This window comes from Dicentrarchus labrax, unplaced genomic scaffold (genome assembly GCF_905237075.1).
Source record: "Dicentrarchus labrax unplaced genomic scaffold, dlabrax2021, whole genome shotgun sequence".
NCBI classification, from domain to species: Eukaryota; Metazoa; Chordata; class Actinopteri; family Moronidae; genus Dicentrarchus; species Dicentrarchus labrax.
In genome coordinates this window covers 7,297,034-7,309,204 of record NW_026136710.1, presented here as the reverse complement: position 1 = coordinate 7,309,204, position 12,171 = coordinate 7,297,034, and the positions used below count along the sequence as shown (strand labels likewise).

Sequence of the window (12,171 nt, the reverse complement as noted above, 5' to 3'; positions counted from 1 at the left end):
GGCTGGCGCCGTCTAATTTCTGGCGGCCCTGTTGGCTGGCGTTCGGGAGCCACGACACAGAAAAACCACATACAACATTCTGAAAACTGAAAATACGGTAATATCTAATCTAACCAGCTACTAAGCAAAATATATTCTTACCTTAAAGTTCAGTCGACTCAACCATAAGCTCGGCCTCTGGAAATGTGGCACTCTGCGGTTTTCATGCAGGAGGTACCCAGAATGCAAGTGTCAGTTGGCGGGATTACAGAACAACGTAAATGAAACAAGTTTATTGTTCTTTGAGTGTATGTACTTGAGAAGATCGACTGGGATAACTACATAACGCTTGTAAATGAAAAAACACAATATATTGTATTTTGAACATAATGCATATTAATTTCAAACGATACATTTTCATGTAAAGATACAGAACAGATTTTTATTGTTAATTTCACAGATTTCATTAATGTTATATTTAAAAATGCTCAGAATCACTTTTTTCAGTGCAGAGTTATAGAATTTTGGTTTTGATCTCAGAGTTAAAGAATTTTGGCTTTCGTCTCAGCATTCTTGAAATTTACCTGTGATATCAGTTATAGAATTTTGCCTTTGATCTCAGAATAATAGAAAAAACATTTGTTACAGCAGTTCAAGATCTTCTTGAATTTTATCTTTGATCTCAGAGTTACAGAATTTTGGCTTACTTTGATCTCAGAGTTATAGAATTTTGGCTTTGATCTCAGACTTACAGAATTTTACCTTTGATCTCAGAGTTATAGAATTTTGGCGTGCTTTGATCTCAGAGTTACAGAATTTTGGCTTTGATCTCAGAATTCTTGAATTTTGCCTTTGATCTCAGAGTTATAGAATTTTGGCTTTGATCTCAGAATTATAGAAAAAATATTTGTTACAGCAGTTGAAGATCTTCTTGAATTTTGCCTTTGATCTCAGAGTTATAGAATTTTGGCTTTGATCTCAGAATTCTTGAATTTTACCTATATCTCAGAGTCATAGAATTTTGGCTTGCTTTGATCTCAGAGTTATAGAATTTTGGCTTTGATAACAGACTTACAGAATTTTGCCTTTGATCTCAGAGTCATAGAATTTTACCTTTGATGTCAGAGTTATAGAATGTTGGCTTTGATCTCAGAGTTATAGCATTTAACCTTTGATCTCAGCATTCTTGAATTTTGCCTTTGATCTCAGAGTCATAGAATTTTGCCTTTGATGTCAGAATTATAGAATTTTGGCTTTGATTTCAGAATTCTTGAATTTTGCCTTTGATCTCAGAGTCATAGAACTTTGGCTTTGATCTCAGAATTCTTGGATTTTGCCTTTGATCTCAGAGTTATAGAATTTCGGCTTTGATTTCAGAATTCCTGAATCTTGGCCTTGATCTCAGACTTATAGAATTTTGCCTTTCATCTCAGAATTACAGAATTTTGCCTTTGATCTCAGAGTCATAGAATTTTGGCTTTTATCTCAGAATTGTTGAATTTCGCCTTTGATCTCAGAATTATAGAATTTTGGCTTTTATCTCAGAGTTATAGAATTTTGCCTTTGATCTCAGAGTTATCGAATTTTGGCTTTTATCTCAGAATTGTTGAATTTCGCCTTTGATCTCAGAATTATAGAATTTTGGCTTTTATCTCAGAGTTATAGAATTTTGGCTTTGATCTCAGAGTTACAGAAGTTTGGCTTGGATCTCAGAATTATAGAATTTTGCCTTTGATGTCAGAATTATTGAATTTTGACTTTGATCTCAGAATTCTTTAATTTTCCCTTTATCTCAGAGTTATTGAATTTTGGCTTTGATCTCAGCGTATATAATTTTGCCTTTGATCTCAGAGTCATAGAATTTTGCCTTTGATCTCAGAATTATAGAAAAAACATTTGTTATAGCAGTTGAAGATCTTCTTGAATTTTGCCTTTGATCTCACAGTTATAGAATTTTGGCTTTGATCTCAGAGTTGTAGAATTTTGGCTTTGATCTCAGAATTCTTGAATTTTGGCTTTCATCTCAGAATTATAGAAAAAACATTTGTTACAGCAATTCAAGATCTTGTTGAATTTTGCCTTTGGTCTCAGAGTCATAGAATTTTGGCTTTGATCTCAGAGTTCTTGAATTTTCCCTATATCTCAGAGTCATAGAATCTTGGCTTTGATCTCAGAGTTATAGAATTTTGGCTTTGATCTCAGAGTTATAGAATTTTGCTTTGATCTATGAATTATAGAATTTTGGCTTTTATCTCAGAATATTGGAAAAAACATTTGTCACAGCAATTCAAGATCTTGTTGAATTTTGCCTTTGATCTCAGAGTCATAGAATGTTGGTTTTGATCTCAGAGTTATAGAATTTTTGCTTTGATCTCAGAATTCTTGAATTTTGCCTTTGAAGTCAAACCCAAAATTCTATAACTCTGAGATCAGAGTTACAGGATTTTGCCTTTGATCTCATCGTTATAGAATTTTGGCTTTGATCTCAGAGTTACACAAGTTTGGCTTTGATCTAAGAGTCATAGAATTTTGGCTTTGATCTCAGAATTCCAGAATTTTGGCTTTGATCTCAGAGTTATAGAATTTTGGCTTTGATCTCAGAGTCATAGAATTTTGGCTTTGATCTCAGTTATAAAATGTTGGCTTTGATGTCAGAGTGATAGAATTTTGGCTTTGATCTCAGAATTTCAGAAAAAACATTTGTTACAGCAGTTCAAGATCTTGTTGAATTTTGCCTTTGATCTCAGAGTTATAGAATTTTGGCTTTGATCTCAGAATTCCTGAATTTTCCCTTTATCACAGAGTAATTGAATTTTGGCTTTGATCTTAGAATTATACAATTTTGCCTTTAATCTCAGAATTCTCTTTGATCCCAGAGTTATTGAATTTTGGCTTTGATCTCAGAGTTATAGAATTTTGCCTTTGATCTCAGAATCCTTGAATTTTGCCTTTGATTTCAGAGTTATAGTATTTTGGCTTTGATCTCAGAGTTACAGAAGTTTGGCTTTGATCTCAGAGTTACAGAAATTTGGCTTTGATCTCCGAATCATAGAAAAAACATTTGTTACAGCATGTCAAGATCTTGTTGAATTTTGCCTTTGCTCTCAGAGTCATAGAATTTTGGCTTTGCTCTCAGAGTCATAGAATTTTGGCTTTGATCTCAGAGTTATTGAATTTTGGCTTTGATCTCAGAGTATAGAATTTTGGCTTTGATCTCAGAGTTATAGAATTTTGCCTTTGATCTCAGCCTTCTTGAATTTTGCCTTTGATCTCAGAGTATAGAATTTTGGCTTTGATCTCAGAGTTATAGAAGTTTGGCTTTGATCTCAGAATTACAGAAGTTTGGCTTTGATCTCAGAATTACAGAATTTTGGCTTTGATCTCAGAATTACAGAATTTTGGCTTTGATCTCAGAATTATAGAATTTTGGCTTTGATCTCAGAATCATAGAAAAAACATTTGTTACAGCAGTCCAAGATCTTGTTGAATTTTGCCTTTGATCTCAGAGTCATAGAATTTTGGCTTTGATCTCAGAGTTATTGAATTTTGGCTTTGCTCTCAGAGTATAGAATCTTGGCTTTGATCTCAGAATTCTTGAATTTTCCCTCTATCTCAGAGTTTTTGAATTTTGGCTTTGATCTCATAGTTATACAATTTTGGCTTTGATCTCAGAATTATAGAACTTAGGCTTTGATCTCAGAATTCTTGAATTTTGCCTTTGATCTAAGAGTTATAGTATTTTGGCTTTGATCTCAGAGTTATAGAATTTAACCTTTGATCTCAGCATTCTTGAAGTTTGCCTTTGATCTCAGAGTTATAGAACTTTGCCTTTGATCTCAGAGTCATAGAATTTTGGCTTTGATCTCAGAGTTATAGAACTTTGCCTTTGATTTCAGAGTCATAGAATTTTGGCTTTTATCTCAGAGTCATAGAATTTCGACTTTGATCTCAGAATTCTTGAATTTTGCCTTTGAGGTCAAACCCAAAATTCTATAACTCTGAGATCAGAGTTATAGGATTTTGGCTTTGATCTCAGAGTTACACAAGTTTGGCTTTGATCTCAGAATTCTAGAATTTTGGCTTTGATCTCAGAGTTATAAAATGTTGACTTTGATCTCAGAATTCTTTAATTTTCCCTTTATATCAGAGTTATTGAATTTTGGCTTTGCTCTCAGAGTATAGAATCTTGGCTTTGATCTCAGAATTCTTGAATTTTCCCTCTATCTCAGAGTTATTGAATTTTGGCTTTGATCTCATAATTATAGAACAAACATTTGTTACAGCAGTTCAAGATCTTCTTGAATTCTGCCTTTGATCTCAGAGTCATAGAATTTTGGCTTTGATCTCAGAGTTATAGAATTTAACCTTTGATCTCAGCCTTCTTGAATTTTGCCTTTGATCTCAGAGTTATAGAATTTTGCCTTTGATCTCAGAATCCTTGAATTTTGCCTTTGATTTCAGAGTTATAGTATTTTGGCTTTGATCTCAGAGTTATAGAATTTTGGCTTTGATCGCAGAATTACAGAATTTTGGGTTTGATCTCAGAATTTCAGAAAAAACATTTGTTATAGCAGTTCAAGATCTTGTTGAATCTTGCCTTTGATCTCAGAGTTATACAATTTTGGGGTTGATCTCAGAATTCCTGAATTTTCCCTTTATCAGAGAGTTATTGAATTTTGGTTTTGATCTCAGAATTACAGAATTTTGGCTTTGATCTCAGAATTATAGAATTTTGCCTTTAATCTCAGAATTCTCTCTGATCCCAGAGTTATAGAATTTTGGCTTTGATCTCAGAGTTACAGAAGTTTGGCTTTGATCTCAGAGTTACAGAAGTTTGGCTTTGATCTCAGAATCATAGAAAAAACATTTGTTACAGCATTTCAAGATCTTGTTGAATTTTGCCTTTGCTCTCAGAGTCATAGAATTTTGGCTTTGATCTCAGAGTTACACAAGTTTGGCTTTGATCTCAGAATTCTAGAATTTTGGCTTTGATCTCAGAGTTATAGAATTGTGGCTTTGACATCAGAGTTATAGAATTTTGCCTTTGATCTCAGAATTATAGAAAAAACATTTGTTACAGCAGTTCAAGATCTTCTTGAATTTTGCCTTTGATCTCAGAGTCATAGAATTTTGGCTATGATCTCAGAGTTATAGAATTTTGCTTTGATCTCAGAGTAATAGAATTTAACCTTTGATCTCAGCCTTCTTGAATTTTGCCTTTGATCTCAGAGTTATAAAATTTTGCCTTTGATCTCAGAATCCTTGAATTTTGCCTTTGATTTCAGAGTTATAGTATTTTGGCTTTGATCTCAGAGTTACAGAAGTTTGGCTTTGATCTCAGAGTTACAGAAATTTGGCTTTGATCTCAGAATCATAGAAAAAACATTTTGTACAGCATGTCAAGATCTTGTTGAATTTTGCCTTTGCTCTCAGAGTCATAGAATTTTGGCTTTGATCTCAGAATTCTTTAATTTTCCCTTTATCTCAGAGTTATTGAATTTTGGCTTTGATCTCAGAGTATAGAATTTTGGCTTTGATCTCAGAGTTATAGAATTTTGCCTTTGATCTCAGCCTTCTTGAATTTTGCCTTTGATCTCAGAGTATAGAATTTTGGCTTTGATCTCAGAGTTATAGAAGTTTGGCTTTGATCTCAGAATTACAGAAGTTTGGCTTTGATCTCAGAATTACAGAATTTTGGCTTTGATCTCAGAATCATAGAAAAAACATTTGTTACAGCAGTTCAAGATCTTGTTGAATTTTGCCTTTGATCTCAGAGTCATAGAATTTTGGCTTTGATCTCAGAGTTATAAAATGTTGGCTTTGATCTCAGAATTCTTGAATTTTCCCTCTATCTCAGAGTTATTGAATTTTGGCTTTGATCTCAGAGTTATAGAATTTTGGCTTTGATCCCAGAATTCTTGAATTTTCCCTCTATCTCAGAGTTTTTTAATTTTGGCTTTGATCTCATAGTTATACAATTTTGGCTTTGATCTCAGAGTTATAGAATTTTGGCTTTGATCCCAGAATTCTTGAATTTTCCCTCTATCTCAGAGTTTTTTAATTTTGGCTTTGATCTCATAGTTATAGAATTTAACCTTTGATCTCAGCATTCTTGAAGTTTGCCTTTGATCTCAGAGTTATAGAACTTTGCCTTTGATCTCAGAGTCATAGAATTTTGGCTTTGATCTCAGAATTATTGAATTTTGCCTTTGAGGTCAAACCCAAAATTCTATAACTCTGAGATCAGAGTAATAGGATTTTGGCTTTGATCTCAGAGTTACACAAGTTTGGCTTTGATCTCAGAATTCTAGAATTTTGGCTTTGATCTCAGCCTTCTTGAATTTTGCCTTTGATCTCAGAGTTATAGAATTTTGCCTTTGATCTCAGAATCCTTGAATTTTGCCTTTGATTTCAGAGTTATAGTATTTTGGCTTTGATCTCAGAGTTATAGAATTTTGGATTGATCTCAGAATTACAGAATTTTGGGTTTGATCTCAGAATTTCAGAAAAAACATTTGTTATAGCAGTTAAAGATCTTGTTGAATTTTGCCTTTGATCTCAGAGTTATACAATTTTGGGGTTGATCTCAGAATTCCTGAATTTTCCCTTTATCACAGAGTTATTGAATTTTGGTTTTGATCTCAGAATTACAGAATTTTGGCTTTGATCTCAGAATTATAGAATTTTGCCTTTGATCTCAGAATTATAGAACTTTGGCTTTGATCTCAGAGTTATAGAATTTTGGCTTTGATCTCAGAATCATAGAAAATACATTTGTTACAGCAGTTCAAGATCTTGTTTAATTTTGCCTTTGCTCTCAGAGTCATAGAATTTTGGCTTTGATCTCAGAATTCTTTAATTTTCCCTTTATCTCAGAGTTATTGAATGCTGGCATTGATCTCAGAGTATAGAATTTTGGCTTTTATCTCAGAGTTATAGAATTTTGCCTTTGATCTCAGCCTTCTTGAATTTTGCCTTTGATCTCAGAGTTATAGAAGTTTGGCTTTGATCTCAGAGTCATAGAATTTTGGCTTTGATCTCAGTTATAAAATTTTGGCTTTGATGTCAGAGTTATAGAATTTTGACCTTGATCTCAGAATTCTTAAATTTTCCCTTTATCTCAGAGTTATTGAATTTTGGCTTTGATCTCAGAATTATAGAATTTTACCTGTGATCTCAGAATTCTCTCTGATACCCGAGTTATAGAATTTTGGCTTTGATCTCAGAGTTATAGAATTTTAGCTTTCATTTTAGAATTCTTGAATCTTGGCTTTGATCTCAGAGTTATAGAATTTTGGCTTTGATCTCAGAGTTATAGAACTTCGGCTCTGATCTCAGAGTTATAGAATTATAGAAAAAACATTTTTACAACAGTTCAAGATCTTGTTGAATTTTGGCTTTGATCTCAGAATTATAGAATTTTGCCTTTGATCTCAGAATTTTCTCTGATCTCAGAGTTATAGAATTTTGGCTTTGATCTCGGAATTATAGAATTTTGCCTTTGATCTCAGAATTTTCTCTGATCTCAGAGTTATAGAATTTTGGCTTTGATCTCAGAGTTATAGAATTTTAGCTTTGATTTTAGAATTCTTGAATCTTGGGTTTGATCTCAGAGTTATAGAATTTTGGCTTTGATCGCAGAGTTATAGAATTTTTCCTTTGATGTCAGAATTATAGAATTTTGGCTTTGATCTCAGAATTACAGAAAAAACATTTGTTACAGCAGTTCAAGATCTTGTTGAATTTTGCCTTTGATCTCAGAGTCATAGAATTTTGGCTTTGATCTCAAAATTATAGAATTATAGAAAAAACATTTTTACGACAGTTCAAGATCTTGTTGAATTTTGGCTTTGATCTCAGAGTCATAGAATTTTGGCTTTGATCTTAGAGTTATAGAATTTTGGCTTTGATCTCAGAATTACAGAATTCTGGCTTTGATCTCAGAATTATAGAATTTTACCTTTGATCTCAGAATTCTCTCTGATACCCGAGTTATAGAATTTTGGCTTTGATCTCAGAGTTATAGAATTTTAGCTTTCATTTTAGAATTCTTGAATCTTGGCTTTGATCTCAGAGTTATAGAATTTTGGCTTTGATCTCAGAGTTATAGTTCTTTGGCTCTGATCTCAGAGTTATAGAATTATAGAAAATTTTTTTTTTACAACAGTTCAAGATCTTGTTGAATTTTGGCTTTGATCTCAGAATTATAGAATTTTGCCTTTGATCTCAGAATTCGCTTTGATCTCAGAATTATAGAATTTTGCCTTTGATTTCAAAATTATAGAATTTTGGCTTTGATCGCAGAATTATAGAAAAAACATTTGTTACAGCAGTTCAAGATCTTGTTGGATTTTGGCTTTGATCTCAGAGTCATAGAATTTTGGCTTTGATCTCAGAGTTATAGAATTTTGCTTTGATCTCAGAGTTATAGAATTTTGCCTTTGATCTCAGAATTCTTGAATTTTGCCTTTGATCTCAGAGTTATAGAATGTTGGGGTTGATTTCAAAATTCTTGAATTTTCCCTTTATCACAGAGTTATTGAATTTTGTCTTGGATCTCAGACTTATAGAATTTTTCCTTTGATCTCAGAATCATAGAATTTTGGCTTTGATCTCAGAATTATAGAATTTTGGCTTTGATCTCAGAATCATAGAAAAAACATTTGTTACAGCAGTCCAAGATCTTGTTGAATTTTGCCTTTGATCTCAGAGTCATAGAATTTTGGCTTTGATCTCAGAGTTATTGAATTTTGGCTTTGCTCTCAGAGTATAGAATCTTGGCTTTGATCTCAGAATTCTTGAATTTTCCCTCTATCTCAGAGTTTTTGAATTTTGGCTTTGATCTCATAGTTATACAATTTTGGCTTTGATCTCAGAATTATAGAACTTAGGCTTTGATCTCAGAATTCTTGAATTTTGCCTTTGATCTAAGAGTTATAGTATTTTGGCTTTGATCTCAGAGTTATAGAATTTAACCTTTGATCTCAGCATTCTTGAAGTTTGCCTTTGATCTCAGAGTTATAGAACTTTGCCTTTGATCTCAGAGTCATAGAATTTTGGCTTTGATCTCAGAGTTATAGAACTTTGCCTTTGATTTCAGAGTCATAGAATTTTGGCTTTTATCTCAGAGTCATAGAATTTCGACTTTGATCTCAGAATTCTTGAATTTTGCCTTTGAGGTCAAACCCAAAATTCTATAACTCTGAGATCAGAGTTATAGGATTTTGGCTTTGATCTCAGAGTTACACAAGTTTGGCTTTGATCTCAGAATTCTAGAATTTTGGCTTTGATCTCAGAGTTATAAAATGTTGGCTTTGATCTCAGAATTCTTTAATTTTCCCTTTATATCAGAGTTATTGAATTTTGGCTTTGCTCTCAGAGTATAGAATCTTGGCTTTGATCTCAGAATTCTTGAATTTTCCCTCTATCTCAGAGTTATTGAATTTTGGCTTTGATCTCATAATTATAGAACAAACATTTGTTACAGCAGTTCAAGATCTTCTTGAATTCTGCCTTTGATCTCAGAGTCATAGAATTTTGGCTTTGATCTCAGAGTTATAGAATTTAACCTTTGATCTCAGCCTTCTTGAATTTTGCCTTTGATCTCAGAGTTTTGCCTTTGATCTCAGAATCCTTGAATTTTGCCTTTGATTTCAGAGTTATAGTATTTTGGCTTTGATCTCAGAGTTATAGAATTTTGGCTTTGATCGCAGAATTACAGAATTTTGGGTTTGATCTCAGAATTTCAGAAAAAACATTTGTTATAGCAGTTCAAGATCTTGTTGAATCTTGCCTTTGATCTCAGAGTTATACAATTTTGGGGTTGATCTCAGAATTCCTGAATTTTCCCTTTATCAGAGAGTTATTGAATTTTGGTTTTGATCTCAGAATTACAGAATTTTGGCTTTGATCTCAGAATTATAGAATTTTGCCTTTAATCTCAGAATTCTCTCTGATCCCAGAGTTATAGAATTTTGGCTTTGATCTCAGAGTTACAGAAGTTTGGCTTTGATCTCAGAGTTACAGAAGTTTGGCTTTGATCTCAGAATCATAGAAAAAACATTTGTTACAGCATTTCAAGATCTTGTTGAATTTTGCCTTTGCTCTCAGAGTCATAGAATTTTGGCTTTGATCTCAGAGTTACACAAGTTTGGCTTTGATCTCAGAATTCTAGAATTTTGGCTTTGATCTCAGAGTTATAGAATTGTGGCTTTTACATCAGAGTTATAGAATTTTGCCTTTGATCTCAGAATTATAGAAAAAACATTTGTTACAGCAGTTCAAGATCTTCTTGAATTTTGCCTTTGATCTCAGAGTCATAGAATTTTGGCTATGATCTCAGAGTTATAGAATTTTGCTTTGATCTCAGAGTAATAGAATTTAACCTTTGATCTCAGCCTTCTTGAATTTTGCCTTTGATCTCAGAGTTATAAAATTTTGCCTTTGATCTCAGAATCCTTGAATTTTGCCTTTGATTTCAGAGTTATAGTATTTTGGCTTTGATCTCAGAGTTACAGAAGTTTGGCTTTGATCTCAGAGTTACAGAAATTTGGCTTTGATCTCAGAATCATAGAAAAAACATTTGTTACAGCATGTCAAGATCTTGTTGAATTTTGCCTTTGCTCTCAGAGTCATAGAATTTTGGCTTTGATCTCAGAATTCTTTAATTTTCCCTTTATCTCAGAGTTATTGAATTTTGGCTTTGATCTCAGAGTATAGAATTTTGGCTTTGATCTCAGAGTTATAGAATTTTGCCTTTGATCTCAGCCTTCTTGAATTTTGCCTTTGATCTCAGAGTATAGAATTTTGGCTTTGATCTCAGAGTTATAGAAGTTTGGCTTTGATCTCAGAATTACAGAAGTTTGGCTTTGATCTCAGAATTACAGAATTTTGGCTTTGATCTCAGAATCATAGAAAAAACATTTGTTACAGCAGTTCAAGATCTTGTTGAATTTTGCCTTTGATCTCAGAGTCATAGAATTTTGGCTTTGATCTCAGAGTTATAAAATGTTGGCTTTGATCTCAGAATTCTTGAATTTTCCCTCTATCTCAGAGTTATTGAATTTTGGCTTTGATCTCAGAGTTATAGAATTTTGGCTTTGATCCCAGAATTCTTGAATTTTCCCTCTATCTCAGAGTTTTTTAATTTTGGCTTTGATCTCATAGTTATACAATTTTGGCTTTGATCTCAGAGTTATAGAATTTTGGCTTTGATCCCAGAATTCTTGAATTTTCCCTCTATCTCAGAGTTATTGAATTTTGGCTTTGATCTCAGAGTTATAGAATTTTGGCTTTGATCCCAGAATTCTTGAATTTTCCCCTCTATCTCAGAGTTTTTTAATTTTGGCTTTGATCTCATAGTTATAGAATTTAACCTTTGATCTCAGCATTCTTGAAGTTTGCCTTTGATCTCAGAGTTATAGAACTTTGCCTTTGATCTCAGAGTCATAGAATTTTGGCTTTGATCTCAGAATTATTGAATTTTGCCTTTGAGGTCAAACCCAAAATTCTATAACTCTGAGATCAGAGTAATAGGATTTTGGCTTTGATCTCAGAGTTACACAAGTTTGGCTTTGATCTCAGAATTCTAGAATTTTGGCTTTGATCTCAGCCTTCTTGAATTTTGCCTTTGATCTCAGAGTTATAGAATTTTGCCTTTGATCTCAGAATCCTTGAATTTTGCCTTTGATTTCAGAGTTATAGTATTTTGGCTTTGATCTCAGAGTTATAGAATTTTGGATTGATCTCAGAATTACAGAATTTTGGGTTTGATCTTAGAATTTCAGAAAAAACATTTGTTATAGCAGTTAAAGATCTTGTTGAATTTTGCCTTTGATCTCAGAGTTATACAATTTTGGGGTTGATCTCAGAATTCCTGAATTTTCCCTTTATCACAGAGTTATTGAATTTTGGTTTTGATCTCAGAATTACAGAATTTTGGCTTTGATCTCAGAATTATAGAATTTTGCCTTTGATCTCAGAATTATAGAACTTTGGCTTTGATCTCAGAGTTATAGAATTTTGGCTTTGATCTCAGAATCATAGAAAATACATTTGTTACAGCAGTTCAAGATCTTGTTTAATTTTGCCTTTGCTCTCAGAGTCATAGAATTTTGGCTTTGATCTCAGAATTCTTTAATTTTCCCTTTATCTCAGAGTTATTGAATGCTGGCATTGATCTCAGAGTATAGA

At 32.8% G+C, this 12,171-nt stretch overlaps 1 long non-coding RNA gene across 1 annotated transcript in view; it reads left to right on the top strand.

The window, feature by feature from the left end:
• The window catches only part of LOC127370681 (uncharacterized), a 123,223-nt gene that overhangs the window by 1,382 nt on the left and 109,670 nt on the right, over window positions 1-12,171 (top strand). The gene's annotated exons all lie outside the window — the stretch shown is intronic.